Source organism: Phoenix dactylifera, chromosome 12 (genome assembly GCF_051530095.1).
Source record: "Phoenix dactylifera cultivar Ajwa chromosome 12, Ajwa_hap1_PhDact_Kaust_v1.1, whole genome shotgun sequence".
Classification (NCBI taxonomy): Eukaryota; Viridiplantae; Streptophyta; class Magnoliopsida; order Arecales; family Arecaceae; genus Phoenix; species Phoenix dactylifera.
Genome location: NC_143201.1, coordinates 27,044,329 through 27,055,216, shown reverse-complemented (window position 1 = coordinate 27,055,216; position 10,888 = coordinate 27,044,329).

Genomic DNA, 10,888 nt, shown 5'->3' with positions numbered 1-10,888 from the left:
CAAATTTTCCGTCCAATTCATCTATGAAATGTAAAAGTACTGGTTAAAATGATTTAGAGTTTTATAACTTGTGCACTCAAAAAAAAAGAAACTAAAAAAAGTAATTGATATGTTAAAATTATGAACAATATACGAGCTTTTATATATTTTTTCTAGAGAGAGGGAGATAGAGAGGGAAAGAGAAGTTTCTTAGAAGAGAGGTGTATGACTGTCGCTTAGGACTAAAATCGGATCCGATACTAGCATATCCATATTCATGTTTATTTTATTTAATGAATACATATACGGATACGGATGTTAATTAGTCGGATGCAAAAATTTATATCAGTATTTATTTTAAACGGATATGGATATAAATTAGATACCGAAAGTATGAATATAAATATAGATATAAATCGAACAATTAAACTTTATGATCAATAATAAAAATATTACTAAGTGGATGATAAATCAAGTTATAGCATGTTAATATGGTCATTTATTTTTCTTAAAAGTTTATGAGTGCTATATAAAATTAAATAGGGTAACAAATAGAATCAGATATTCGAATATGGATCAGATAGTAATCTATCTATATTCATATATTTGACGAATATGGATATTAGTCGGATGCTCAAATTTATAGATTCGGATACGAAAATGGATTCGGACGGATGTTATCCAATCCAACCATCGGTGGATGTTATTGCATCACTGGTTCACAAATTTAATGAATGTTGCGGCTTCTTGCAACAAGTAGGATCTATAGATATCTCTAAACTCCATTCTAAGCTAAGAAAAAAAAAATGTTATAAACAAAATAAGGCATAAAATAGCAAAATTTGGCCATATAATAATTTAAGTCAAGCCATTAGGATTTTTAAATAGCAAGCAGATAGCTGTTACCTGAATTTCAGCTTCGATAAGTCTTAGTCACCGGTATCTATTAGCATCAGCTCATGCATGAGAGTCTCCGCACCTTAAATGAATTTGGATGATATATTTTTGTTTATCAAAATTATCAACATCGTATCAAACCTTTTGGATAATAAATTTTGGCATTCGAACTACTGGGAAGGTGCCTCAAAAGGCTGGGTACCAAAATCTCGCCACCAGTTTTCCTGTCCCTATGTACATTCCTGGGCATCCTATTATCTCATTTCTCTTTCACGACTTAAACTAATGAGTTTCCATCTTCATCCCTTTTCTTTTTTTTTTGCAAAGATAAAAATGATATGCCATTCATGCGGACAAATTCTTACCAATTCATACAGCCTATCAAAAAAGACTTCCCCACCAAGAGGATTTTTGTGGAGACCGCAGTTATAAGTTGTTTCAAACTTTTAATGATTTCTTTCCTGCACTTAAAAGTCATGGGGATATTAATTGATTCCCATACAGGAGCTTCCGTGGCCTTAATCTTTGTTTTGGCCTGTAGCAAGTCTAGAGTTGGAAATTTTCATTTGTCTACGAAGGACAGAGGATATGGTGACCATCTAAAGCCATTGCAGGAAGAGATTTTTATCTGATTTTGATTTGTGATCTGATTGATAGCTTGGACTGGACGTCCCAACCTCGCTGGTGGTTCGTTCCCTTCGTTTCTCCATCAATTTGTGTGCCTACTTTTATATTCTCTTTTATTTACATCCTCTATTTTATATATGTAGCTTGCCGCGTCCTGTGGTGTGTCGAAAGCGACTCAGAGAAAGGAGGTGGCAACGTGTCCCGTGCCTTCCGTCCAACGGTCCCACCATAGTGGAATTCTTTATCCATTACCAAATGGATAGGATAATATTACCTACATTTATTTTAGTATCCACCAACCCTTATCTCATTAATATCTATATTTATAAAAAAATATAGAGACATATAAATAGATAAAAATCTAATCTGTATCAAAATATCTGATCCTATATATTTTTATATAGCAATTATGAATTTCTAAAAAAAATAAATAACTACGATGTTATGCTATTAACTTGATTTATCATCCACTTAGTAATATTTTTGATTTTATAATGATAAAATTTAATTGTCCAACTTATATCCGTATTTATATTCATATTTTCATTATCCAATTTGTATACACATTCGTTTAAAATAAATATAAATATAAATTTTTGCATCTGATTAACATACATATTCATATCTATATTGGTCAAATAAAATAAGTATGCATATGAATATCCTGATATCTAGTTTAATTTTAGCCCTAAAGACTAGAAGAGCCAAGACGGTCGAGGAAAATCAGTGTCAGGCAAGTGTAATGCACACGACTCCTTACCATGTTATTTATCTATTGACATTCAAAATTTAATTAATTATCAATTAATTATTTTAAAATAATTAATAAATATTATATAAATTAAAATTTAATAATATCTTGGATAATATTATTACAACTTTTTTTAAGGCAAAAATGATTCAATTTCATAATTACATGTACAAGATTATATTTTTTTAACAAAAATAATTTGTTTTGGGTTTTTCCAAATCATTATACATTTACTCCCAAATTAGTACAGATATTTATCTTAGTCGGTATGCAATGTTCGCAATAGATGCACATGTAATGATACACATTTAAGCGTCCATTGTAAGTAGTTACAACAACAAGGAAATAGCAATCGATCTTAAAAATTCAAAAAAGGTCATTTAATTTGTATAAAAATTAATACAATACTACAAATCCAATGATTAAGTAGTTTTTTTCTGCAAATTGGTAGAATAGCCTTGTTGAACAGTGCAAAAGATGAGCTTAGACAAACCATTCCTTTTCAATAGCAAACCATTGAACAATAGGCAGCAGAATTTTTTAAAATTATTTTAGATAAATCATAAATGAGAGGGATGTAAGTTTTGGGGATGCTAGGTTAGAAAAAAGAAAAAAAAAGAACAAACTAAGAAACATAGACATTTAACATGGAATGATTTAGATGAGAAACAAAAAGAAAGCTGATGTGTTTACATTTGAGGAAACCCAATCCCAGTAATTATTGCTCATATCATTAGGGAGAAATTTCTCCAAGCTCTCTCGCCCCAAATAATTCTTCCTGCGATTCGTTTGTTGTTTAATGCTCGTAGCTCCGGAGAGGAGGCTTTTAACAACTGGGGGATGAGGATCTGATGATGACGGGTAACGAGACTGTCGGCCATTCCATTGACGAGTTCTTTTAATTTTGTTCTCCAAAATAGGCTCAGGACCACGCTGCTAGGCGGTGGAGAACCTCACATTCTAGGGTTCTAGTGGAGCCTCGCCCGTACGTGCGTGACCTACTTTGGAGAAATGGTCGCCATGTGCACACATCTTTGACGTTAGTGTGGGGCTTTCCCTGTATCAATCAAGACTTTTGGACGAAGCACATATATACCGTGCAGATCATTTGTAGATGATTCTCGCTTATGTGAGCCCTACATGAAACCAAATTTATGAATGTACGAGAACGGTGGTTGTTGCCGTCCAAAATCCGACCTAAAAGAGTTGATGATCTGGCAGACGAAGACTGTTCTATTCAGCTTAGCTGGAGATAGGCTGCACAGTATATGAGCCGACCTGCAACCAAAGAGAAGTGATCAAGGATTGTCGGCCTGGTTAATATATAAGGTGGAGAGCGAGGATTTGTCGTGATCTAGTTACGTGATTTCCGGACGAGATATTATGCTCTTTCCATATCTTTTTATACCTGAACAGTGGCAGTGCAGCAAGCTGTAATTGTTTGCGCCGATTGCTCGACGATTTGTTCGGCCGTTGATTCCACATGTCACATATCCTCCAGCTATTGATTGGTCGAGCCAGCAGGCACGATTTTAATGAGCGGCGAATCCATGCTATATTAGTGGGCATGATAGATGCATATAAGTGTTTAATGCGGAGCCATCAAACTTGGATACAAGAAGAAATATGTACATGATATTGCTTCTGCGGCTGAATCTCCCAAAGGCTGTCGCACCAATGGCCATCCCAGTGTGTGCAGTCTCACCAAAGCTATATAGCTAACGTAATGCAATAGAAATACTACTGTAGTATCCATCTCTTTTTTTCTGATAACTTTCTCATTGACGGAGTGATTCTGTAATACTACAGGCTGGGACGGGGGATTCGCCAGTAGATTCGTGTACCGAATCTGTGTGACGGCTCCGGTAACTCGACGCCAAGTTGGGAGGGCTCCCGTGCGAGGGGCATCAAAGGGAATAAGTCCGGGAGTACTGCTTTCGCTCTGATTAGTTCCGGACTTGTTCTCACTGGGTCCGGTGCGGCGACCACCTATCGGCGTTAAAGTCGTAGTATCGTACCGAACTGATTTGGACCGCTGAAACCAACGTGCCCACCAAAGGAGCAGCCGCATTCTTGTTGCTTTTTTTTTTTTTTTGGCCCTTCAAATCTCGAGCCTTATCTTCAACCCTGATTCCCTCAGGATTAGATTCAAATATACAGCACGGATTGGGATTGGTGGGTGCTTGATTGTGATATGGAATGAAAATTAAACATGATTAATACATGTAACACCTTAGAATCTAGAGAACTTATGCACCAAATGTTCGCTAGCTTTATTTCTCAAAAACATATCCATTAAACTCGGCCATGGTTATCAGATGGATCCAGAGAGATCCGAGAGGTGCGGGTGATAACCACCCTCTGCTTCGTGACATTTGGGCCATGATGAGAGATGAAGTGGCCTTTTAGGCCAAGCATGTCTTCCGTGAAGCTAATGAAGCTACGGATTGAGTAGCCGCTTATGGGGCCAGTCATACGGATAGTACTATATGGGCTGAAGATGGAAAGTTGCCTTGGACACTCTGAAATATTCTATTTTTTAACTTTATTAGGTGTATTCGTAGTCATCAGATATAAATTACGCGTCTTAGTAGGGAAAAAAAAAACATATCCATTAACTCCTAAATAGACAAACAATACATAAAGTGATTCTGTTGCAATGCGGCAAAAGGGGATTGATCTAATTCGGAAAAATGGTGGGTCATTAATCTGCTGAATCAGCTTAACAATTAGGGATTCATATCATTAAGTTATCTATTTTGTTGTTGTCCATATTATCTTTGCATGCACCTAAGCATGGCATGCCTGTTAGTTAATATTGTTTAGCTGAACAAAAAATTATAATGGAGATCCAATAGCCGTGATAATTTTGCAGCACCATGCACATTCTTCCTCGATGATATATACCATCCATTGCTTCGAAGCCCATGCATGCAAAGTTTATTTTTTGATGAGAAAGATGATATAATTTGTTTGACCGGTCACTATTGCTGCCTTTACTATTTGATGTTCTCATGTTTTACGCAGCATTTGTTTTATACATTATATAGAGCCTTGTTGCCGAACGTTCCAGAAGCATTTATTAATATTAAAATCAATCTAACATTAACTTGTTAGATTGAAGATGCTAGTCAATCGAGCTAATAAAGTCTTAGGTGGTTCGGTGGTTCCTCTAAGAGATTTAGGTGGAAGTCTTTATCTCCAACCACCACTAATGTGCTAGTGATCGAAATGAATAGGGCTTAGATAGTTGCATTGGAGTGATATTAAAAGATAGAAAATATTACAGCCATTATTAGTGAATAATGGATATGATTGTTTTTTTTCCAATAAAGATGGTTCGTAAATAATAGACTATACAACAGAGGGCTGCCCTTCCCAAAATACCCTTAATCTCCTAAGTTCTAGTTAAGACAGGATTCAATCTAAGATATCTTGGCACAATTATTAGAGATTTTACCGACGTGTCATACAATTCTTTAAACCATGCTTCGAAAACGACAGGGCGAAGGCCAAAACTGATGGAGGCAATAGGATTAGGGTTAGAATTTGGAGGTGGAGTTGAAGAGAGAGAAAAGATCTCGAAGGGTGGAATGGGGGCTCTCAAGCTCAATTTGTCTGCCTTTGGTTCTAAGGTTTCAAAAGGAGGAAGTGGAGATTACCTCCATTAGAGGAGCAATGCAAAGGAGCCTCTTTTCAACCCAGGATTTCAACTTAATTATAGATATACCAGATAAATTTATCAGGTCAGGCAGCATGGTAAAGCATCATTGCCATTCAAACTGATTTAAACAGTCAATATTTATTTATTTTATTTAAATAAAAAAATTATACAGAATAAGCTCTCTAATTGGTCACTTTGTCCGTCTCCACCGCAGAAGAGCTTTACACCTTCCTCTGGAGCCTAAAAAGAGCCCTATATCTTTTTGATTTATTTTTTCTATTTTTCAAATTAAGATACGTGATCTCGCAGGATTTAGAAAGTGCGCTAGATTTCAAAAATTTTATTTGATTATTGATATTTTAATTAATTATTTATATTAATTTTTAAATATTTATAATTATTTTAATATGATCAGTTGTCTTGTATGTCCGCATCATCTATTATGCGGATATATATAGCGTCTGCGTGCTCTGAGCTCGAGGTGTGACAGCCTGTCTCTGCTGCAGCTGAGCCCTGCGCCTTCTGCTGGAGCCTAAAAAGAACGCACATGCGGGCGCCTAATCGCCGGTGGGGGCGGGGTGGGATGCGGGGTCTCGTCCGCCCTCGGAGCCACCCCCGTCCCCTCCTCCCATCGTACCACGGTAATTATTATCGAATCCACCCACTTTTTATCCCATCGCAAAGAAATCATAACTCTATCCATCCAAAGAAGTCGTCCGTTTCCCCTTTCTGTCCTCGCTGTTGGCGGACCGGAACCCGGTCTCCACGCCAACTTTCCAGCTCACCACGCATTTATACGCACAGAGAGGCTATGTTATGTTATGTTATGTTGCGGTAATGTACATGCGCTTTAGTTTTCAAGATTAGAAAAAAAAGAGAGAGAAAAAGATAAGCTGGTCCCCATTCCCTCTCCTGCGAACACGTAGTCCACCACATGAAGGATGATCTGGTCCCCCTTCCCTCTCCTTCCTTTCACAAGAGACTTGTTTGGAACCACGTGTCTTCTCTTCCCCTTGTGATTACCATGCACCATCATGTCCTTATCCATAGGCATGATTGATTGCCCTATCTACTGTTACCTTATCGAGAGCATCATCCAAAGCAATCATACTTAGCGGGGCAGCCATGGGTCCTACTCCTACCCGCATAGGCTTGTACTGAATTGTTCGAACGTTCGGCACCATTTTATCGGTGCGCACGGCCCGCGCAGAATTTACGTGAGAGAAAGACATGCGCGCCGCGGAGACTGATCGCTGCTGCATGAATGAATCACAGAATGTACTCGAAAAGGATGCCACATGGGGCATTTTCTGTTAAAGTTTTAATTTTTAAAAAAATTATTTTTTTTTTTATTTTTCTAATTTTTAACCGTTTTAAATATTTTAAATTTTTTTTTTGAGATGCGCTATTTTTGAAAAGAGAATGTTGGATTATGAAAAAATACGATGTTTCCTAAACATTAGATGTATTCCAAAAATTTCTTCCATATATAGCTTTCTATATTTTCTTCTTTTCTAGAGCAACTGAAGGAGTCGATCCAGTCAAGTTTTCCAATAATCATGCTCGTTAGAAAAGAATCGAGCTGCGCCAGATTGTTATATCTTAGAAACAAGTTCGCCGCAAACTCGCACGTAGAGGATGAATCAATTTCTTAGAGCAGTGTATATCACACGCCTCGATTCAGATGATCTCTTTTTAATCTTCATCTTTTTTTAGTAAATTATTTCTTTATAATACTTTTATATATTTGAATTTTAGTAATATTTATCAAAAACTCTCAAATCAATTTTGATTTATTTCTAGACAAAATAATTTTCCAACTCATACTCCATCAGCCTATTGGTTATAAATTATCTAAAATTTCTTATAATTTTTGCTATTTATTCCTGATCAGTGGTGCTCGATGTTGTTTCTTGCCTCAATGCCTTGTTTGATGTGAATGCATATAATATCTTCTGTATATTTATTTTTTATATATATTTTTTTTTATCAATTTTTAAATTTTTTATTTTAATAATAAATTTAGAAAGAATTGTTCTCGAATACCAAAGTTGTGACTCCAAGTTTTTTAACAAAGGTTAATTTACATAAAACTAGTATTCGCCCAATTGCTATGTTTAACCAATGAGAGACCAAAAGAGAAGCTAAGCAGCTTCCGAGCTCCAGGTCTGGAGCAGAAATCGGTGCGCATTATGTGCCAAGATTCGTGAGGACAAGTTTAAGTACACATCATGCGGGAATAGTGGTCAATATGCTTTGCATCTTTTAGATCTCGATCCATAATTGGGTGCGCATCATGTGCCAAGATTCGTGAGGACATGTTTAAGTACACATCATGTGGGAATGATGGTCAATATGCTTTGCATTTTTTAGATCTCGATACATCATAGGCATCAAGTACTGCATTCTAACTTGCCTCCAATAAGAGGATTGTTGATGAATGGCTATAAAAGATTTGCTATGTATGTTCTGAAAAGTAGAATGCTAATTGATAAATAAAAATGCAAACGTAATGCATGATGCAAGAAAGCAGGCCGATGTCTCAAAGTATTTCTTTCTTATGTATCAGAATAAAGTTTTCATCACACTTGCTGACGCTAGTCTTAGCTATCTTTTTTGTCAAATTGAGATATTGGAGGAAAAGTAATTAATAAATTAACATTATTATATTTTTTTCGATAGTAACTTACCAGTTATTACCAATTGAATCATGGATTCTTTGTAACTCATGGTTTTAATATTAGAAAATAATTTGTAGGATTAGAATATAAGATCGATTCTCTGTTGCATTGTTGGATATATGCACTTTTTGAAACTTTGAGGGGATCGATCATCATTGTAAAACAGACAGAACATAGATTCTTTCAAGATCAAAGTATATTTTTTATGAGAAATATTTCTCACTTTTTATGAAAAGTCTATTATTAAATTTTTGATTTTTACGAAGAGTCTGTTGTTAAATTGACTGAAGATGAAAAAATAACAATAAAACTTGAATTGTTTGAAAAATTACACCTGTGCAATGCATTCCTGTAGTTCTTTCTTGTCTTTTGTTTTCCTCTCTCTCTACTATGGCAATTAGAAAAATCAAAAAAGAAACACTAGAAAGCTTTGAGATTTCATTGCATTGCAAAATATCCTTATACAAAAATTTTTATTTCATGAAGATTTTTGCTATTGTTTGACCTTAAAAAACTCTCATATGCATGAACATGATTCCATATTTTGTGGATGAATGGTGTGCAATTCCATTCCATACCATCTGAGGAAACAAACGACAAACGGCAGCAAATCCATCAATCCAAACAACTTCATGGGCCCATGAGCAAAGCAAGCCTACTATGAACTCGGCAGCCTTGTTTCCTTCTCGGTGAATTCCACAGCATTTAGTTTATGCAATCATGTTGGTTTATAATTTCAGCTTAGATGGGAGTACTAGAGAAATAAGAATTCTGTTCAAGCAGTCATGATTTCATCTAAGATCGGTGTCGAAATATCGAAGGATAATGTCACTCAGGACTCGAACCCTCCACCTCTTCTCCAAGTAAAGAGGCGTAACCACTCAGCTAAACTTATGGTACCTCCTTTAATTATTGATACAAAATCAGATGCTGCATTGTTTTAGTTTATAATGAACTTTTTGGTTAGGCTTCCACATCATCCATTTATCGCCGGCGAACCCTCGACATGTCCAAGCCTCTCCGGAGAGCTTGGGGGTTTTAAGAACTCCCCTTTGCTATGAACCCTACGACAGTCTTATTTCATCTCACTTGTGCTCTCCCATTCGATCGAGCTAGGTTTAGGTTTATAGATTGGACTCTCTGATTTGCATGTCCTCCTTATGTGTCTTCTCCCCTAACTGCACTCCTATTAGATATATCTAATGATGCGTCCATGCTGTGGCAGTTGAAAGATGGGCCTAACGCACTGGGTTAAGTAGATGCCATACGTAGAAAGTCTTGGCAGCCGGATGGTTTGCCCAAGCTTCAGCATTATCACTCATCTAACATGCAAGCTTTGATGAATGACTACAAGCTACAAAGAACACAATGATCCAAACCAAGAACCTGAAGTAGATGCCTCTACTGTTTATCAATCGCTAGTTCACTTCTTAGAGTATCAGGAGCGGTCATGGTAAAGAGTACCTGTACTACTAAATGGATGAAAATTCCAGCATTGTCACAAGAATGGGGTAGAATATTTTGATTAAAATGTGACATGCACAAACACCAAATATGTTTTTCTTCTCCCTTTTGAAACCTTCACCTTAACCTTCTTCTTGAAAGTTTTTTTTTTAAAAAAAAAAAATAATAATCCGGATGGGGCTAAACGCCAACATAAGGCTAATAATCAATAGCTATATGTACTGGGCTTAGATCAACATGCTTTGAACAAATTCAGCTTAAGGAAAGCCAGATAAATGTAGATAAATATGATGATCACCATCCTTGATAGGATTAAGCTACGATACTCGTTATCTATCCAATTCTGAAGAAAACTTTTAAATAGTCAGGGGGACTAGAAATTACTATCATTGCAAGAATACAGGGATACATATACAGCATATGGCAATCGGTGCTAGCCGTCTCAGAAAATGCAAAGAGGATATGTATGACAAAGCTGGAAAACATAGAATGTGTTTTCAAATATATGAATTTTAACCGAATGAAATACACAAAAGCATTATTAAAGAATGAGAGCCAGTTAGGCAGGCTGACTCAGATTTCTGTGTACTGAAAGATAACAGAAGATGAGACTTCCAGGAGACCTTGTTGGAAGTTATATAGAAGATTTCTTTTTTCTGAAAGTAAATGTTTGATTTGATCTTAAATAAAGCCATAATCCATGCCAACAAGCAACTTTGACTCCAAACTGATAAAGAGTAAGGCTGGCTGTTGCGATTATTGTAACAAGAACTTTGCATGTGATTGCGAGGCACTCGAATGCGGCAGAACAAATGAATGGAATGG